The sequence below is a fragment of the Pyrgilauda ruficollis genome, unplaced genomic scaffold (genome assembly GCF_017590135.1).
Source record: "Pyrgilauda ruficollis isolate IOZ18807 unplaced genomic scaffold, ASM1759013v1 scaffold59, whole genome shotgun sequence".
Taxonomy (NCBI): domain Eukaryota; kingdom Metazoa; phylum Chordata; class Aves; order Passeriformes; family Passeridae; genus Pyrgilauda; species Pyrgilauda ruficollis.
Window position 1 is genome coordinate 5,644,950 of NW_024527599.1, and position 19,159 is coordinate 5,664,108.

Here is a 19,159-nt window from a genome sequence, read left to right on the forward strand (position 1 = left end):
GTGGACATCCTGTCCCTTCCTCTTGCTCCAGGGCAGGGATCTGGCCCCTCAGGCGTTTGTCAGAGCTGTGGGATCTGCTCTGGAACACCTCGGTGACAGAGCTGCCCTTACGTGCCCTCTTCCTGTCCTTCCCCTTGTCATCTGCTGCCCGAGTCCTGCAGGACTAGTGGTGTTTATCCTGGGGAATGACTCAATCCATGATGGGTCTTTCAAGCCTCTGGTGTGGCAGAAAAGGTCATGCTCAATCCAGCTGCAAATGCTGCTCCCTCTGGGATCTCCTCCAGGCTGGGAGCTCCCACAGCCCCATGCACACCAGGAGCTCAGATTGGGCCCCAAATACCCATTTTTCCCAGAATTTTAGGGCTTTCAGAGACCCTTTTACATCCTCTTCAGACCATCAGAGCAGCAAAGGCAGGGAATTCCCTTCCTGAGGGCTCACCCCCAGCCCCTCAATGCCACAGGAATCACAAGAGGTTCATGCTTCATTGCAGGCTCATTTTCACACCCATTTTTTGCAAGCCAAAGAGCTCAAGAGGATGGGATCCCAGTGGCAGATCCAGCTTCCAAGAGGAGCCCAGAGCCCAAGGAATCAGCCCATGTGCTCAGCCCAGCCTTGGGCAGGGCCAGTGCCAGCTCAGGCAGCTCTGGAGCTCCCAGAGATGGATTGTGCTGTCACCTGTGCCTCCCACTGCTGGGTGCCACCCAGCAGAGCCCATGTCCTGCTTTTGCTTGGGCTGGGAATATTATTCACCTTCCAGATCAGCGGGAATGCACACAGCTCCCCTCCTCCAGGGCTGGCCCTGCTCAATCTGCTTCTCTAAACAGAACCAAGGGGATAAGCAGGAGGCAGCTGAGTGTCTCTGGAGGTCAGGGGTTTGTGTGGATGTTTTTCTCCTTTACAAGAGATAAATACATTCCATGTTATGTTATGGATTTTCATCTTGTCGACCTCTCATAAACTAAGCAGGGTCAGGTGTTGGTCAGTGCTTGGGCTGGAGATCTCAAGGGAAACAAAATCCACAGTTAGAGGAGGAAGAGAAATATTTGTGACTTGGCTGTTTAGGGAGTAATGCTCGTCTCTCTGAGCCAGCCCTGAATCCCCATTGCAGGTAGGGTTAATCAGGAAATCACAGCTGCCGAACTTCCCTGCTCCCTGTGGAATGTGAAACCGGGTGACTTGATTCATAGGAATCAAAGGGAGTTAGGAACAAGAATTAAATGGCAGTCAAGCATTTGAGCTCCTTTAAGGAAATACCAGCCTTGATCATAAAATCTGATATCTGTCTCACTCCCAACAGGTATTAGCCGAGGGGCAGCTGTTTAATGCTCCACATAAAAGGCATTCTAGCCTACTTCTTCCCCTAAATTTAGGCAGCAATTTTGTTTGAATCCAGTATGTTTGCTCCCCCTACTGAACCATCCCACGTGCTCAATGTGTGTTTTCCAACAGTTCCCCACACGGTGCTCCTGAGCTGGCTGAATTTCCCCAGTGAGCAAAATTATTTCTATGCTCAGTAGCCTGCAAAGCACCTCGGAATCTTTCAGATGAAAGGCCCTCATCAAAAAGTGTATAATAAGATTCCATTCTTGTATCATTTATTCTCATTATGGCTAATAGCAGTGCTTGTGTAAAATGTTCTCTCCATGATCAGAACGGACTCTGCGGCAAACAGCCCGGCCCGTGGAAGCTGAGGACAAAGGAGGCATCAGGGAATAGGTGCCCAGAGTTCACTCAGCTCTCCTCAGCTTCCTGCTTTGAAGATTTTAATTAGAACAGCATTCCTGGAGCAGCTCCAGAGGGATAAAGGACAACAGAGCAGCTGGGACCCTCTGCTCATGGTGGGCACAAGGCTTTTCAGAAGGGAAATGAAGAAGGAACTCAAAGGAAGCAGGAGAGGAGGCAGAGTGGAGGTGTGGGCACAAACAGCACAGCCAGCAAGGAAAGGAGGTGGTTGGGATCCCTCAAGCTCTGGGTTTGGGGTTACCCAGCAGCAAACAGGGTAGGGAACATCCAGGGTGTGCTGGGGAGGGAGGCAGCACTGCCATGAGAAATGGGGAGGAGAAAGAGGAGTCTGAATTCAGCAGCTCTAAAATAAGGCAGAGAAAATTGGGCAAAATAGCATGGAGAGGGAATGCCAGAAGAAAAGAAGGGTGAAAGAGGATGAAAAGCACTGCTAACTCCCAGTTAACTGCTAACTGCTCTGACCTCTGGGCAGAGCTGCAGAACTAATTGCCCCAAACAAATACAAGAACTAAAGTTGGGGAGATTTATAAGCAGGAGAGTTCCAAGAGGCAGCTGGTGCAGTGGGGTTTGGATGGGTAATGGGAAGTATTTACAGCATTGGCAAAGCAGGCTGACAGGCAGGAGAGGACTGGGCAACATTTAGGGCCAGAAATAAAAGAAATGACAGCTGGAAGATCTCTCACCACCGAGAGAGCCCCAGAGTGAGGGATTTCTGTGCTGTTCCTGTTCTTCCCTGCGTGTCCCAGATGCTGTAACTCCAGTGATTTGTGCTCCATTCAGACGCCTGTGGCCCCACAAATGTCAAACAGTGCAGGGACAAAGAAAAGAACTTCACCCAGGAGCTGGAGAAAACAGATGGGCAGGAAGGCATTTCTGACCTCTGTCATTCCAGGCTGATGAAGAGCAGGGAAAAGATTCACTCTATGATTCTGTGAGAGCAATTAGAGCTGGATTTGATGCTGGAGCCTGGGGACTCTTCAGGCAGTAGCAAGGTTTGGAGATTGTCCAGGATGAACAGAAGTCATTTTTCAGATGGAAGGGGATGAAAGATATGGGACAGCTGAGATTTGGCTGCAGATGCAAGGGAATGTAGAAGATACAGAGAACAGAGTGGTTCTGTGGTGCCCTGCACTCAGTGAGAACAAGAAAACCAATATCCAGTTTCATTGCTGGAAGCTCATTTTCCTTGAGCATTAAGTGATAGTTGTGTTCTCATTCTAGATTGTGGTTTGTCTCTAAATTAAAGGGGGAACCATCAGGTTTATCCTTAGGGGTGCAGGAATTCCTTGCCCATTCCTCTTCACCAGTATCATTCAAGGGTGACCCAATTTCCCAGGCTTTGCTCCAGTTCCAGCAGGCAGCAAAAGGCCCAATTTTTGTGGCATCCCCACTGCCAGGCCAGGTGAGCTCTGGTCTCTGGGGACTGCCAGAGAGGGGAGGATGCTCTGCTCAGCTGACAGGTGTCCTCTTTCCAGGGTGACACATCTGAGCACCTCCATGGAAATTAAAACAATCCTTTCAAGATCTTGTCAGAGCTGCTCACCAGAGCTGCTCTGATTAACAAGCAGCACTGAACAGCAGCTCCTTTGTCCGTTTGATCACGGCCAGTCCTCCAGTGATGGATAAATTAAATATTTAAGAGCCTGGGTGACAGCTCAGGACAGCTCAGCTGCTCTGTCAAAACACCCCTGGAAGGTCCCACCTACCTTGGAGCAGTCACAGGCACAGGAGGGAGCAGGGGGAGGCTTGGCAGCACCCCTGGCTGCTCTCCAGGCTCTCTCTGGCTGGAGGACCCATGACCTGCCAGCAAAAAGGATGGATCTGAGCAGGGTGGGAGGATTTTAACCAGGATTTATGCTTTTCTAGAATGGATGTTATTTCCTGGGCTGCCACCAAACTGACAAAGGGGTGGGGTTTTTTGCAACCTACCCAGTATTTATTCCACTCCATATAATCCTGGACCAGGAGAACCAATTCAGAGGCTGCAAGGCACACAGATGAGCTGGGATGGTAATTCCCAACTCCCACATGGAGAAAAGCAGCATTGCACAAGCAGGAAAACACACTCTGGAATGGTCTTGCTGAACCCCACATGTTAGTTGTGTCTGGTGGTGAACTTCAGGCACTGAACATGAGAGAAACCCAAGGAAAGGACTTGCACAGGTGGAGCTGGGGAGGGTTGGTGGCTGTGCAGGTAACTGAAATCCCTGTGGTACCTGCTGCTATTTGACAGCTGGGATCCTGGATGTGGCCTTCTGGCTCTCCCCAAAAATCAAACGAGCCACAGTGACTGTGGTTACAAACAGGAGCACTTTAATTGCAACAAGGGCCCCTCCTAATTTAGCAGAAGCCCTTTGAGCTCAGATAACTGCTCTGCTAATGAAAGCAGAGCCATCCCCACTCCTGGCTCCCCATGGTAAAACTTCTGTCCTTTCCAGGGAGTGAATCTCACCATAGCTTCACACAGAAGCTTTAATGTGCTTTAGCAGCCTCCAAGAGAAAGTGCTCAAAGGACAAAATAAATCATCTCTCTTGCTGTGCCATCATCCCCCTGCCCCTTAATGTTCTTCTTGCATCACCTTCTGGTTCTGCCACTTCCCTCTTTCAATGCTCAGACTTAAACTTGAAAGAGCAGATCAATCCAAGGGGAATAAAAAAAGACCCTCAAAGTTCCCATTCTTCAGGCCCAGGATTTGGAGAGCAGAACTGCAACACAGCTCTAAAGAACAAACTCCCCTTTCCTGATGCGATGGGGAAACCACTGGGACACCTCTCCATGGGGAGCACTTAGGAAAAACAGCTTTTTCCTCCTCTTTATGCTTTCTGCTGCCTTGGTGGGGCGCTGGCAGTTGTTTTTAATTGGCTTTGGCAAAGGTTTTGGTCTTGTAGGGGCAGCAGAGATGGCTCCATAACTCTGCTCTGCAGGGGTCATCTCCGGGACAAATCCTTGCAAGGACCTGGCTGGGCTGTTCTTAGACCTCAAGCACTGCCAGGCAAAGGAAAAGCTGTAGATATCCAGAGCAGTCTATGCCAGGCTGTAAAAAAGACAAAAATGAGGCAGCAAAGCCACGTCTGCATCCCAGCTTTTCTTAGAGCAATAACAACAGAGCTAAACTGAGTCCCAAGTGTTGGCTCATATTTCCAAACACTTACTAACTATTGCAAGGAACAAGTGCCTCAGGGCTTGGCTGTATTTATGCTTTTGCTTTTCTTTAATAAAAGCTGCATTTATAATGCATGATTAATTGTTTTGCACAAGCCTCCCTTTTATGGGAACCTGTGAAATGTAAGTGATTTTTAATACCACCTCACAGACATCACTCCTTCTTCCCACCCCCATTACCATTAATCCACGCTGGAGAGAGATGTAACATTTGTCACTGCTTTATTATGAAGTGTAATGTTGCAAGTTATTTATGAGCTTGCTATTTATTGAAGTATTTGCTGGTAGTTTTAGCACTCCAACTTAGGGTGAGAATCAGCCACATTTTCCCCACTGCCTGCCAGAACCTTCTGCTGTTTAACCACTTCACTCCCTGTCTCTGGCTGTGCCCCCACAGCAGGCACCCAGGGAGGTGTTTTAGGGCAGATTCTCCTCCCTGGCACCTCCAAGGGACAGGACAAGGAAGTTCATTCCCCTCTTGTTCTCTCTTGGAGAAAAGTGATGTTTGGAAAGGACCCAGAGGCAACGAGCAGGAAAAATACTGTTGGTGAGAGGAATAGCAGATTTGTCTTTACAAGCAAGCTGTGGGTCTGCTGGTAGATAAAACTAGCACTGGGAGATAAAAGAAACAATGGGAAGGATTCCACTGATTGATGAATGGGAAAAGGTATTTGCTTCTACAAATAAACTTTAGGTTTGCTGATAAATGAAATTAGACATTGAAAGATGAAAGAAACAATGGGGAAGAAAAACCCCTAAATTCCATAAGAATTAAAAATTAAAAGGGAGGTTTATACCTTAGAGGGAAATCTTCAGAATCAGGTGCTTGGGGAAGTCTGTACCTCTCAAGTACCTCAGCCATGGGGAAAGAGAGAAGGGAAATGCAGCCAGGAAATTGGGATAAAAAGGAGGATGCATCCTCCAAAAAATTGAGACATCCCAGGGGAAATGCCCCATGGCCTCTCCCTTTATTTGAATAAAGTTCCAGGACTCCTCTGTCTCCTTTTTGGACATAAACCTCTGATGTTTGTGGATTAATTTTCCTAACATTGGGATAAGAGCGAAGAGAGAACAGGAGCCAGTGCTGCAGCTGTCCAGGGAGGAACAGAAATCACCTCCATTGAAAGGTGTGGAATGATGGGATCCACTGAAGGTTTGGACGTGCAAGATGTGGAGATGAACAATCTGTCACCCTGCTTCAGCCAACCACATGAGCTACACATGGTAAGCACGGGGTGAACTCACATTATTCCGTGATGAACAGAAGAAACTCATCAGACTTCAGGCTGATGAGAGACCCCAAGCCTAGGACTGAGCTCTTAACTCAGGGCCACAACTCCCAGCAGCTGCTGAGCTGCAGCCAGCCCTCCCTCAGTGGGCAGCCAGAGGGATCCCAGCCCAGAACTCCACAGAAAGCACAATCTCGCCATGGCTGAGCTCAGCTGCTTTTCCACTTGCTTTTTATCAACTGCAGCCACCTAAGCAGTCAGTTTTCAGCTCCTGAAATGTCTCGCTGCAAAGTGTTTACAGCACTTAGCACTTTGTGCTGTGATCCCTTGCTGAAATGAAAGCACATATTTTATTGAGAGGAGCAGACACTTTGCAGGCACAGTTTTACTCCAGTCTAACACAGCTCCCTGGCACAGGCAGCGAGCAGGGGTGATGCTCTCCTGCTCTGGGCTTTGCTGCAGGTACAGGTTTTGAAGGGTGTCCATTAGAAGGACACAAATTCTGTTCAAAACTTTTAATAGCCCTGGGCAGAAATATTTGAATGTGTTTCCTCTCTTTCTGTACGTTTTTGTTCTAATCCTGCTGTGCCCATGAGTTCCTGCAACACCTTTGCTGACAGAAAATACTATTCCTTCTAAACAAGACAACTTGATTTTCATGAAAATTCCATGTTTTAAGAGAAGCCTGTTCATTGGAGGCATTTTGTAAAAAATCAAAACAAATCTGGGAACTTTGAGGTTTGGCTTCAAACTACTTTTTGGTGTGAATAATTCAGGAGGGGAGGACCCACACTCCCACTGCATTTGTCAGAGCAAAGCAGAGTCACCTGTAATTTCTGAGCACTAAACACTCTGAAATGCTGTTAATAGAGCATTTGGATATTTCCAGGGATTGTTCCAAAGAGAAAGCAAGACAGAAAACCACTCAAAGTCTTTTAACTGCCTTTTAGCAGACTGATCCAGCTGACTCCTGGACCCCCTCCAGAGGGTAAAATGATACAAATCCTCCACTCAGCAGCGTTTTATCCTGCACCTCACACTAGGCTGGTGGGAAGTTGAAATAATTTCAAAATTCTTAGAACTGGTACAGATCTACTGAGGCCTGAGTGAAGAAAGGGGGTGTTTGATTGAGCCTCAGTGGCTGCCTGGCCTCCAGCTGGAGCTCAGGAAAGGGAGAACTCCACCATGAAAGCAAGGAGCAGCTTCTGTGCGTGGCAGTGGGTGTCAGCCCTGCTCTGCTCTGCCAAAACAGCAGCTTTTCCTTCACTCTGTGCCTCAGTTTCCCTCTCTGCAAACCCTCCTGGTGAAGCATGACGAGTGTGATGCCACCCCCAGGTGTGGCTGAGCTCTGGAGTGGAAGCAGAAGCTGCAGGGGCTCTCTCCCCATCCCTCCTGAGAGCCCAGGGGGAGAGGCAGGGCAGGTGCTGCACCTTGGAGCTTCTCCCCATGGCCTTGTTGAGATGCTCACAACAAACAGAAGAACACCATGGATTTGAGAAGGCTTCTCTTTTCTTTTTAATTTTAGCAGCATGCTGTCTTTTTATACCCTCTCACAAAGTTTATGACTATTAATTGGCCATAATAAATCAACATAATGTTTATTTGAGCAAGGTGGTCTCCACCACTGCTTTCCACCACAACTCAACTGCAGGCTCCCTCTTTTATCTTTTCTTCTCCTGGGTTTTCATGTCCACGGCCTTGGTAGAGCTCCTTTCAGAGGCAAAGGTGACTCTTATCAGCTTCTCTTCTTCAACTCACTCTTTCTGACTCCCAGACCAGCCCTTCCACATCTCCACACCGGGCTGGCAGCAGCTGTGGAGCAGAGATGGGGTGAGCAGCTTTGCTAAGAACAAACAGGATAATAAGCCCACCTTAATGACTGCAGAGGAACCCAATCTGACCTCATTTATATGCAAATTTTGGTGCCTTCCTCCTCCTCTTTGGGGGCAGGTGAGCTGAGTACGACGTGTGGATAACAGCAACGCATTTGCATTCCACCAGAGCTGCTAGGAACTTTGTTCAGGGGCTTAAGCTGTGTTTAAAACAAAAAATCCCTCCTGAACAGAAAGCAGCTCCGTGTGGCTGCCACCTGGTATGGAATCACCAAAGCCTCGGGAAATTTTCAGCCAGCAGCTCCCACATCCTTTGTCAGCAGAGTTTGACTCCTTGTTCTCTGTCAGCAGGCTCGATTGGCATGGAAACCAGGCTCTGGTGCTGAGGAATCCATCTGTTCCTGCTGTTCCCTCCTCACCTGAAGGCAGGCAGTCCTGCTTTCAGTGGTTGGGTGCCTGGGAGTTGAAAGGACCTAAGAAGTTAAGAGATTGGGAGAAAAAAAGATAAAAATGAACAGCAGATGTTCTTCAGTCTCAGGATGGTTTTCCCTGCAAAAGCAGACCTCAAGTATCCCTAAAGCTGGGTGCCAGGCTATTTTTCTTTCCAGAATTAGAGGTGAAATAACTCTAATTCAGCCGGAGCTTAGCTGGACCTGCCCACACAAATAACTGTGTTCTCTGAGGTTCTGCAGATCTGTGTTCCTATAGGCATTTTCTCACCAACCACAGCAAAACCCACACCCTCCATAAATCTACACAGCTCCCTTGTCCATCATCTTTTGGCAGCTACTCCAACTCCTTCAGAGGACCAATTACCTTGTCTCAAATTCCCCCAGCTTGCTCCAATCTCAACCACTCTGCAGTTGGAGGAAGTTTGGATGAACTTCCAAATTTGAGGCATTCTGCTGCTCCACAGTCTGGCATTAATCTTGCACAGTGACCCCCAGCTTTCAGGGGGAGAGTAAAGAGGAAGGGAGTTGTGTTTTTAAAGGAAAAAAAAAAAATGAACATCATATTTTTATGCAAATGGCTTTCAACTCTGAGTAGGGGCAAGGGAGAAAATGGGAGAAGAAATCCATTTAAAAAAAAAAATCTTTCTGCTTCTATTATTTCCTCCTTTATGTTTTCACTGTGACTTTAGTGGCTCTTTAAAGATGTACTACAAAGCTTTTAATAAAAGCCAGAATGAAAGGCAGAATCCACTTTAAGATCCTAAATCAGTCTTGCAATACGTGTCTAGACTCACACTCCCCTAATACATTAACTTTTTAAAAGTGAGATATTGTAACACCCCCTAATCCCCTCAGCTCTGCTAAACTCCCTGTCAAGGAGGGCTCTGTGTTCCTGTTTAGATGGGAAGCAGCAACATTAACAATGACCCCTTCCAGAGAACATTTAATGGGCAAGTAGATCACTGCAAGTACTTTTTATTTGTGCCTCTCACTCATCTGGAGTCCTTTCCACCACTCCCTGAGCACTGAAGGAAGGATGGCTTTGAATTCAGTGAGCAGAAACTGCAGGAGTTTGGTCCTAGTGCTGATGTTGGGGTTGATGGCACCAAATTCAGGTTACAGCAAGAGCCATTCCATCCTCAGTGAGCAGCAGCAATTTCCTCTGGTCACAGTTTCTCTTCCCCAGGAATTCAATTTTCAGTGCTGCTGGCTTTCCAAACTGAGAGTCCTTGGCAGCTTTTATCAGCCCCAGGAACGTGTTCTGCTGTAATTTGCAGTTTGGAGTTAGCAAGGTTTCTAGTTTGCTTCCAGGCCTAAGTGTAGCATCTACAAATTGTCTCTTGAGAAAAAGTAACAAGCAGCGTCTAAAGGAAGTGAGGATTTGATTTTTTCCTTAAAAAGACTCAACATTCTCAGTTCCAAGCAGGAGCTGTACTGATTTGTTTCCAGTGGAGATGCCAACCTGCTGACTCTTCTGCTGGGGAATGCCAAGGGCAAAACAACAGGTCACTGAGAAATCACGGGGTTTGTCTGGAGCTGCAGAGAGAAACCGGTTGTGAACTCGGATCCCCTGAGATCCCAGCTCCATTCCTGGCCTCCCCACTTCCCACACAACCACAGGCAAATCACTTCATCTCACAGAATTCGGTTACCCAGCTGTGAAGGGAGGATAAGAAGAGCTTTGTTCCTCCAGGCCCTTGTTTGACGTTGCTGTGCAGACTGCAGCCCCTGTGAGGCACAAACCCTTGCTCTTCCCTTGTATCTACAACTGTTTTGTTTTTGTTTTTAAACAACTACCAAGTGAATCCATGATCCCAAAGACTCAGGAGAGGTACCTGGAAGTACAGCAGAGTGTGCTGCTCTCCTGCATTGCCTGCAGCCTTTGGACGCAGGCTCAACTTTCCAGCAACTGCCCCAGCAGCCACAAACCTCAGGAGCCCCAGGCAGGCTGCACTAAATTTAGATCCTCTCTTCCGTGCTTCAGCTGGGATTCCCACAGATTGATTTCTCTCCCCAGGCTGCTCAGAGGGATCCCTGGTTAGTTATTACCCTCCAGCATGGAGAAAGGGCCCTGTTTGTTCTGCCAACACCAGCCAAGCTGCTCAGAGCAGAGCAGAGTGCCAAGCCCTCCATCAAAGCAAGAACCTCTCCTGTGCATGCCAGGAACCACAGGAAACCATCCCTGGAGCTGCTAAACCTCTGTGCAGAGCCAGGGGAAGGCCAGGAAGAGCAGAATTCCTCACCCAGCTCCTCTGGGGTGCTTGGTGCCAAGGCCAGCTTGGCACAAGGCCATGGGCAGCTCTCTCAGGTGCGTAACCCCATCCCCTGCAGCATCACCTTCTGGAGGACTCAGATTATCAAAACCCAAGACCTGGCCCTTGCCAGATCAAAAAAAAAAAGCTCAATGAAACTGAAACATCTTTGCCCTGGGGCCACTTGATGCTTGCTTAACTGCATCACTCCATTAAGGATGATGCAATTTAAAGCTGAATGTCTGGTTTGCATGAAGATTGATGGCAGCTGGTTAGCCATATTCCTTGGATATTAACAGCACAGCTTTATCCTGGTGATTTCTCATTGCTCCTAACAAGATGAAGGACTTCAGACTCAGCCAGCAGGAAACCAAGTTTGGCCATTACCAGCAATTCAAGAGTCAAAAAGAAGCAAAGATAACTCTGTAGCAGTAGCCAGACACTCATTAGATGCAGGGATTTCCAGGATCCCATGCACACTTTACCCAGGTTCCAACCTGGGCTGTGAAACAACATTTCAAAGACAATTAAAACACCACGAGCAATCATGTGTGAATATTCCTGAATGCAGCTACTAAATAAGAAACAATGACAGATCAGCAAAGGAAGGAATCATAGTTTAATCTAATCTTTAATGGGTGTTTATTAATGATTATCCCGATTTAGAATGAGCCACTTGTTACAGACTGAGCTGTATCACAGCTTTTGCCACATTGGAGCCAAGGTTCAGCATTCAACAGGTTCATGGGCACTGAAAATGAGATTTGTGAACAGAGTGAACATGCCTGATCCTGCTGGAACATCCTTATCTGGGCAGAGGCCACTGGCACAGATTAGGAAATGGGGCAGCAAACCAAGGAGTCACAGTTAAAAATGGGGGTAATAAAAGAGCACAGAAGTGAGAAAAAAAAAATCATCCAGCCCCATGATTGCTGCAGAACAGACAGAAATATTTAGAAAAGCATTCCCTGGAGGGAGAGGAATGGTTGTGTCTCAGAGAATACCAAGGTCTGGTGGGTTGCTAGTGGGAGGTTTGAGTTGCTCAGGCTGAGAAGACAGAGTGGGGCAGGAACTTGTGGGTGGAATTTGGGCATATTCACTGTAAGAAATGTTCCCTGCAGCCATTAAACCAAGGCTGAACAGCCTGGGGAAAGAGAGACCAGCTCAGCAGCCCCCCAGGGGGACGCACAACAGGGAAGCTCCTCCTGCCCACCAAATTCCCAGCTGGAAGAGCTGCAAGCCCACAGTAAACAGCAGCAGTCAAACACCTCTGACCACATTTTGACAGCCCACGAGACAAGAAGCTTGGTCTGTGTCCTCAGAACTACAGCCCAAGCTCCTGCTCAGTGATTCAGCTGCTCAGCTTCAGTTTATCTGCAGAAAATCCCAGCAGAGGAGCTCAGGGGCTGGGGCAGGGCTGTGAGCTCTGGGTCCTGCTCTCAAATCCTGGCAGAGGATAGATGGCAGTGCTTAACTTTGCATTAGAGAGGGTAAGTGCTGAATAGAAAAAGGGTCTGATCTTACATCCAAAGCCTGCAGGGATAGGGCAGGAATTTAACTGAAGAGAAAGAGCAGTGTTCACCCACCTTTCATCCTCCTCTAATATGCTCTGTCTTTCCAGACAACTAATTCTGTTCTCTCAGGGATAAGCCAACATCTTGCTGGGCTATTTTTAATCCTCCTCAGCTACCCAGGTGGACAACTGTATTTGTGGAGAGCTCCCCAGGCGGGCTCAAACAATCTCAATTACTGAATCCTCAGGTCCTGGGCTCCAGCTCCTTCTCCTGAGGTAAATGTGTCACTGCCTCCTCAGGGCCTCTGGCCTGACACACATTCCTCCTTACTGGAGCTCACTTCATTAACCACCAGTGCCTACCTCTCACTTTATTGCTTCTTTGGCTTTAAGGGTGTCTGGGCTGAGGGTTTATCAAAGCAGATCATCCACACCTGGCTCAGTGCTGCAGCAAAATGCTCACTAATGGCCCAGCTGGAATTCAGCTTTTGCTCTCACACCTGCCCAGGTGTCTCTGCACTGAGCCAGTGCCTTTGTGTCATTGCATTGACATTGGCCCCAGGTCTGAGCTGGGGGCTCAGTTCTGTCCTCTGTGGATGGAACAAAGGTACTCATTTGCATGAGTAACCACCCACCATGCCAGGCCAAATATTGTCCTTGTTTTCATCAGAAGATTAATTAGTGCTTGGAAAGAAAAGATTAAAGTGAGTTGTCTTCACTGCCCAGATGGAGCAGGAAGAAAATTGCTTTTGCTGTGTCTTCAGCAGTGGATTCACCCCCTCCACAGCCAGTGCTGTACCAGTAACTCATGGAGCTTGGACACAAACAGGACACCCTGGGATAACAAACAGTCCCAGATGGTTTGTGTCTGCAGCATAGCTCATGTCACACCTCGATGGATTGTCTTCCACTCAGATTTATCTCCCCAAAGCAAAATGGCTAAAAGGTAATATTCTGGGGGATTTTTTTCATTTAAAAAAAAAATAAAAGGTGATTTTTATTAGGGAGAAAGGCCTGGAAGGGCACCAGGTTCTTTTTGCAGTTGTACATCCAAAGACCTGATCAAGAGCTGGTGTTGCTTAAGGCGTTGTGGTGTCTCATCCAGCACTACAAAAATTGTTAAGCCTCTACATCTTTTCCTAGTGGGGGGCATTTATTTTAAGTCAAAGATATTTTTTGGTAGGTATAACTGCTGAGATCCAAGAGACACTCCCACCATCAGCCAAGGCAGAGAGGTTTGCATTAATCTTTTGCTCATGGGGGAGTTCATCACAAATCCCAACTTCTGGCATGAGCTACAAGAAGTTTCACCCCAAGGCCAGCACTGTGTGTGATACTGTGACCCTTGGCTTTAATGTGCATATTAACACATCCCACATGTCTTTGGAAAAGGCTGCTGAGCAGCAAAGGACATTTGGAGCTGCTGTACAGCAAGACTCAGACATTTGCTGCTGTGACTTGCAGTGCATTCTAATAATCACACAATCAGAGCTGCAAGCCGCCCACCCTGCCCAAATGAAGAGGTGAAATTACTGGAGGATTCTCTCTGATGATCCTCACAGATCCCATGAGGTGACTCCACAACAAAAGGCAGCAGAGGAGTGGGGGGTGCTCGGGCATGGCTGTTCCTGTTTGCTAAAAAACAAGGGAGCAGCCCAAGCACAGGATGGGTATCCAGGGATGGGACCTCTCCAGTGGCCCTCTGCTGCCAGGGGGTGACACTCTGAACTGAGTCCTCAGCCCAGACACCTCCTAGGAGAAGGGAAAAAAAAAAAGAGCTTTGTGTGAGCTTCTAGGAAATAGATCTGTTGCCAGTAGCTTTTGTGCGTGTTCTGTTTTCCTTCTTGCTGCAGTCCCGGCGCGGCAGAGAGGAACAGAACCCTTTTCTTCAGCTGTCCTTTCCCCAGAGAGCACAGCAAGCACAAGGAACTGCAGATTGCAAACAAACCTGCTGGGCAGCCCCAGCCCAAGGCAAGGTTGGACCCCTCCTGCAGCTGTTGGCTGCCAAACACAGATTTAGGGCTTCCAGTGGGAAATGTGACTTTGGTCAGCCTTTCCCAGGCTTGGTTGGGATTGATGCTGCAGATCCCAGATCCCACTCCACCCCACACTGAGGGGCACCCAGCACAAAGGCCCTGCCAGCCACTGTGGCATTCACATTCTCTGAAAAATCCCTTTGCCCAGGTCCCTGCAAATACAATAAGCCACAGGGCTGGGGACTCCAGTGCCACCAGTCCTGTCCCTCTCCCGTGTGCCTCAACCACTGACACAGGCAAAGGGAACTCAGCAAACTCTCGAGCCACAGGTGGCTGCAAAGTGCTCTGCAGATTTCCAGCTGCTGGGGCAGGGTGTTCCCTGTAAATGTCTCTTCAAAAATTGGTTTAATGAGGGAAAGTGCACTCAGCATTCACAAACTCCAGCGGTTTTGTGTTATTGGTTCCTGTTTCATCTATTATTTATGGAAAAAAATCTATTTGGGGAAAAAAAGAAGAAGAGTTCTCTTCTGAACTCTTTCCAGGACTGACTCAGCAACTTAATTTTTATGCTGGCTACTTTCTTGCTTCTCTTTCTTGGTAATATTTTTTTTTAATTTTCCAGTTAAAATCCTTATTTGCATGATAGGTCTGTCCAGCCTTGAGGAGATTTTTCTTGTCTTTCACTTTTATCTCATTTTCTCTTCACTTTTTTTTTTTTTAATTAAAAACCAGCTTTGAATTAGTTCACTGAAGCATTCCCTTCCCCATCTTCCTCTTGCCCAGAGAGCTCCTCCCACTCTGCTCCTGCTGGATCCTTTTGCCATCTCAGCACTTTGGCACGACAGGAGAAAACCTCCAGCAGGGAAAAGTAAAGATTCACCCCTGGAAGTCAAGTGCTGATAAATTCCCAAGTACATCCCAGCACAGGTGCCCTGAAAAAGCCAAGCTTTGGCTCTGGATCTGACCCAGGGCTGGTAGGGGAATTGTGCAGCTCAGCAAATCCCTCCGGATGCAATAAACAAAAACCCCCAAACTTAAAGCAACCTTAATGCAACCCTAAACCTAACCCCAAGCCTAAACCCAAGCCTAACCCTAATTCCAAACCTAACCCAGATTCACCCCTGGAAGTCAAGTGCTGATAAATTCCCAAGTACATCCCAGCACAGGTGCCCTGAAAAAGCCAAGCTTTGGCTCTGGATCTGACCCAGGGCTGGTAGGGGAATTGTGCAGCTCAGCAAATCCCTCCGGATGTAATAAACAAAAACCCCCAAACTTAAAGCAACCTTAATGCAACCCTAAACCTAACCCCAAGTCTAACCCCAAGCTTAACCCTAATTCCAAACCTAACCCCAAGCCTAACCCTAATTCCAAACCTAACCCTAAAAAAAAGCCTTACAGTTCAGCAGACAACAAACCCTAAAACCTAAAAAAACCAAAACCCAACCCTAACATAACCCATCCTAAACAGAACTCTAACCCTAATCTCAAGGCTAGACCTAACCCCAAGCCTAACCCTGACCCCAACCCTAATACTAATGAAACCCAACCCAACCCTAACTCTAAACCTAACCACAAGCCCAAACTTAAGTACTAAAACCAAAAATACAAAATTATAGTTTAAAACAAAAACACATTCAACTGAATTTTTAAAAGTTTAAAGTTTTAAAGTTTAAAGTATAAAAAAGTTAAGTCATTAAAAAAAAATTTAAATACCACCTTTATACATCATAAGCCTTTATATAATCATAATATAGCCTTAATACAGCCTTTATATCATAACATAATTAACTAAATAAAACTTACACTATAACATAAGGCCATAAAACAAAATATTTAAAAATTAAGTAAAAAAATAAATATCCTTATTAACAGTTTTATTAATCAATAACGCCTTGAAAAATCTTATAACTAAAGGTCTAGTAACCTTCTAAACCATACTATAACAATGTAAACCAAACTCACCCTTTCTACCTATATTAAAAAAATAAAATAAACTACATAATCAAAAATCATCTCGAAAATCCCATCTCAAATTCATTTCAAAATTTCCCACAAATAAATTATCAGAGGCACTGATCTGGGTGATGCTGCTGATCTTGAGTGAGTGGCACCCTCCTCACATTACAGTGAGGCAGATCACAGTATGTCTTTAAATTTGCCAGGGAGTCATCAAAAAATACAGAGAGCTGATTGCTTTCTTTGCTAATTGTGGAATGTTGGAGAGACCTGCCAGGCCTGGGGAAGGAGGGAACGAAGGGTTACATGGCTCATGTGCCAGCTGAAGCATCAGTGGTGTTCCTTCCCTTGTTCCCACTCTGGAAACAGCTGCTGCTGAGCAGAAATACAGATATTTTTCAGCTCCATTTAATGCTAGCAGGATCATGCCTGCATTGAGGTCACCCAAATGACTGCAGTGTTTTGGAGAGGGAGATCTGTGTTGGCTCTCATTGTCTGTCAGGAGTGCCTGGATCATCCCAGCTGCCTCAGCAGGGAAAGCCACACGGGCTAAAATTCAGCTGGTTTTTCCAAGGGAGCTCTGGAATCCCACTGCTGCCCCAGGGAGACTGTTACCACCAGAACACAGCACCAGGAAAACACACAAGGATAAGGAGCAGCCCAAACATCTGGGTAGCTCTCCCTGACAGCAGCCAAAAAGAGATATCTGGGAACAGCATGAGAATTAATAGCAAACATACCATTTTCCCCCAAACAGCCTCTCAGATTCCAGCTTCTGTGTCTCATTCAGAGTCAGGCAGTGCTTTCATGTCTTTAGTATCTCTAAGCAGATTTCTCTGCCATTAATCAGTGTGACATTGCGTGATATTGTATAAACCATCCTGCAGCGAGGAGTTCCTCAGCTGAGCTATCAGTGCCAGCACCAACCTTCTTTCATTTCTTTTGATGCTGTCACCTACAAGGGGAAGTTTCCCCTGGTGCTTTCTAGTTCTTGTGCTGGAAGTGCACATCCAGTGCCTGCCCACCCTCCACAGCCCTTCCTGACACACCCCTGCCATCAGAGCTGCTCACATGCAGCAGTCAGAGCCACCTGCTCACCCTTGCACAGGGGACGTCACAGAATTCTGAAATTCTCCTGGTTATCCTGGATCCTTTTGGACTGGGAAGCCCTGGGAAGCCCAGGGCAGGTGGTCTGGCAGAATGAACTGACCTGGCAGCAGCTCCCACATCCCTGCCCCTCGCTGGGATCCCTCCTGACACAGCTTTGCTGGGAAGAGAAGGGATCGAAGTGGGAGATGTACATGAGCTCTGCCAGTTGCTGCCATTCAGAAAAAAAAGCTGGACAAGACCTTCTTAAACAAAGGCTAAAAAAAACCCCATGTCCCAGACACAAAACAAGTCCTCACAATCCTGGGCCCAGCCCCAGCCTCCATTATTTTGGGGCAGGAGAGGAGGAAAGAGACAGAAAAGGATTAGCTACGCTCGGCTGAATAACTGGCGTGATCCAATTAGAAGCCTGTTCTAGGAACAGGGACACAGCTAAGGGGAGGTGAAGCCAACTAAATCCTGTCCCTGCCCTCCTTTCACCGTGGATGCCAAGCCTGGACTCCTCAGCACGGCTGCCCATCGCTCAGCTCCCCCAGGCACAGCCAGGCGTGGAATCCTGGCTGGCAGAACAGGCAGCACAATCACCCACCACGGACCACCAGCAGCAAGAAGCAGATGGAGAAGCCAGACCTTTCCCCCAGCCCCTTTTCCACGGGAAGCAGAGGCACACAGGCAGCCTGGCAGTGCCAGCACGGAGCTGGCACTTCATTCCCCATCTCCTGCCCAGCCCTTTGCTCCATTCCCTGCTCCTGCCATGCCTCTCCCTGGAAGCTGCTGCTTGGCCAAGCACAAGAGGCTCTCTGAAGAGGATCAGCCACGTGCCATTATCAGCTGGCATCTGCAGCCTTATCGGGTGTCTTTGGGAAGATCCTCAGCTCAGGGCAGCCTCCACCTTTTTAATTTCTAAAAGGCTGATGCTAAGTAATTGTTTAATATCTCCCCAGCATTTGCTCCCCTTTATCTCGGGATCCCTGCTGCAATTCATTGAAGGAGCTGTCTTTTCTCTTTCTCTATTCCACCGTGGATGTATTAGAAAGAGCTTTCATTGTAGGCAGAGATACTTGCTGCTAATTGATGCTTATTATTCCTTTTAAGCCTGTAATTGCTTTCTCTTGTCTAAATTTTCTCCGTTCTCCTCCCCCCCACCCCGACTCTTCCTCAAATTGCTTTGGTTTTCTCTTCTAATCAGCTCAAATCCTGGTGTTCCAAAGATTATCTGAACGGGTGCCAAAGGTTTTGCTGTTGCTTTGACACGCTGGCTTTTCACATCTGTGGAGTTTACCTCAGCTCCTTGAATATTTACAGGCAAATTGGGTGGCCTGCAACTGGTAATCTCTCAACTGCCTTAATGAGGGCAGATTTTAGGTGTCAGCTTCCATGCAGACTTTTGATTAAAAGGCTACAAAGGGTCCTCAGAATTATCTCTTACACAACACAGGATTTCTGAGTCAATTCTCTCAGCGGATAATGAAACAAATGGAACAAGTCGAAGGAAATGCAATTTTGTTTGGAACTGAGAGAGAACCTGTTTTTTTCTGATAAGCTCTGTTATTTTTTTCCCCAGACTTTTACTGGGCTGACCCAAAGGAGTTTGCAGCCCATCACTCCCTGGAAGACCAGACTGCCCCTCACTGAAGCCTTCCCAGCCATACTTATCCTGATTTACTTCTTTAAAGTTTTCCAAAGCCTGTGGAGGTCTCTAACTCTGTTCCTTATCTTAATTTTCATGCTGTATCCACCTGATCCTTAGGGCTGAGCTCAGCAGCTGCTTAGAGCCACACAAGTCCTTCCCAGGCTGTTCCATTCCAGCAGCCAGCACAGGAGCTGTCCAGGCTGCCTGGCAGGACACAAAGCAGAGCTTTCCCTGCAGAGTCTCTGCTCTTCATCCAGGAGCATCTCCAGAAACTGAAATGAGGGGAGGGGAGGGGATGCAGA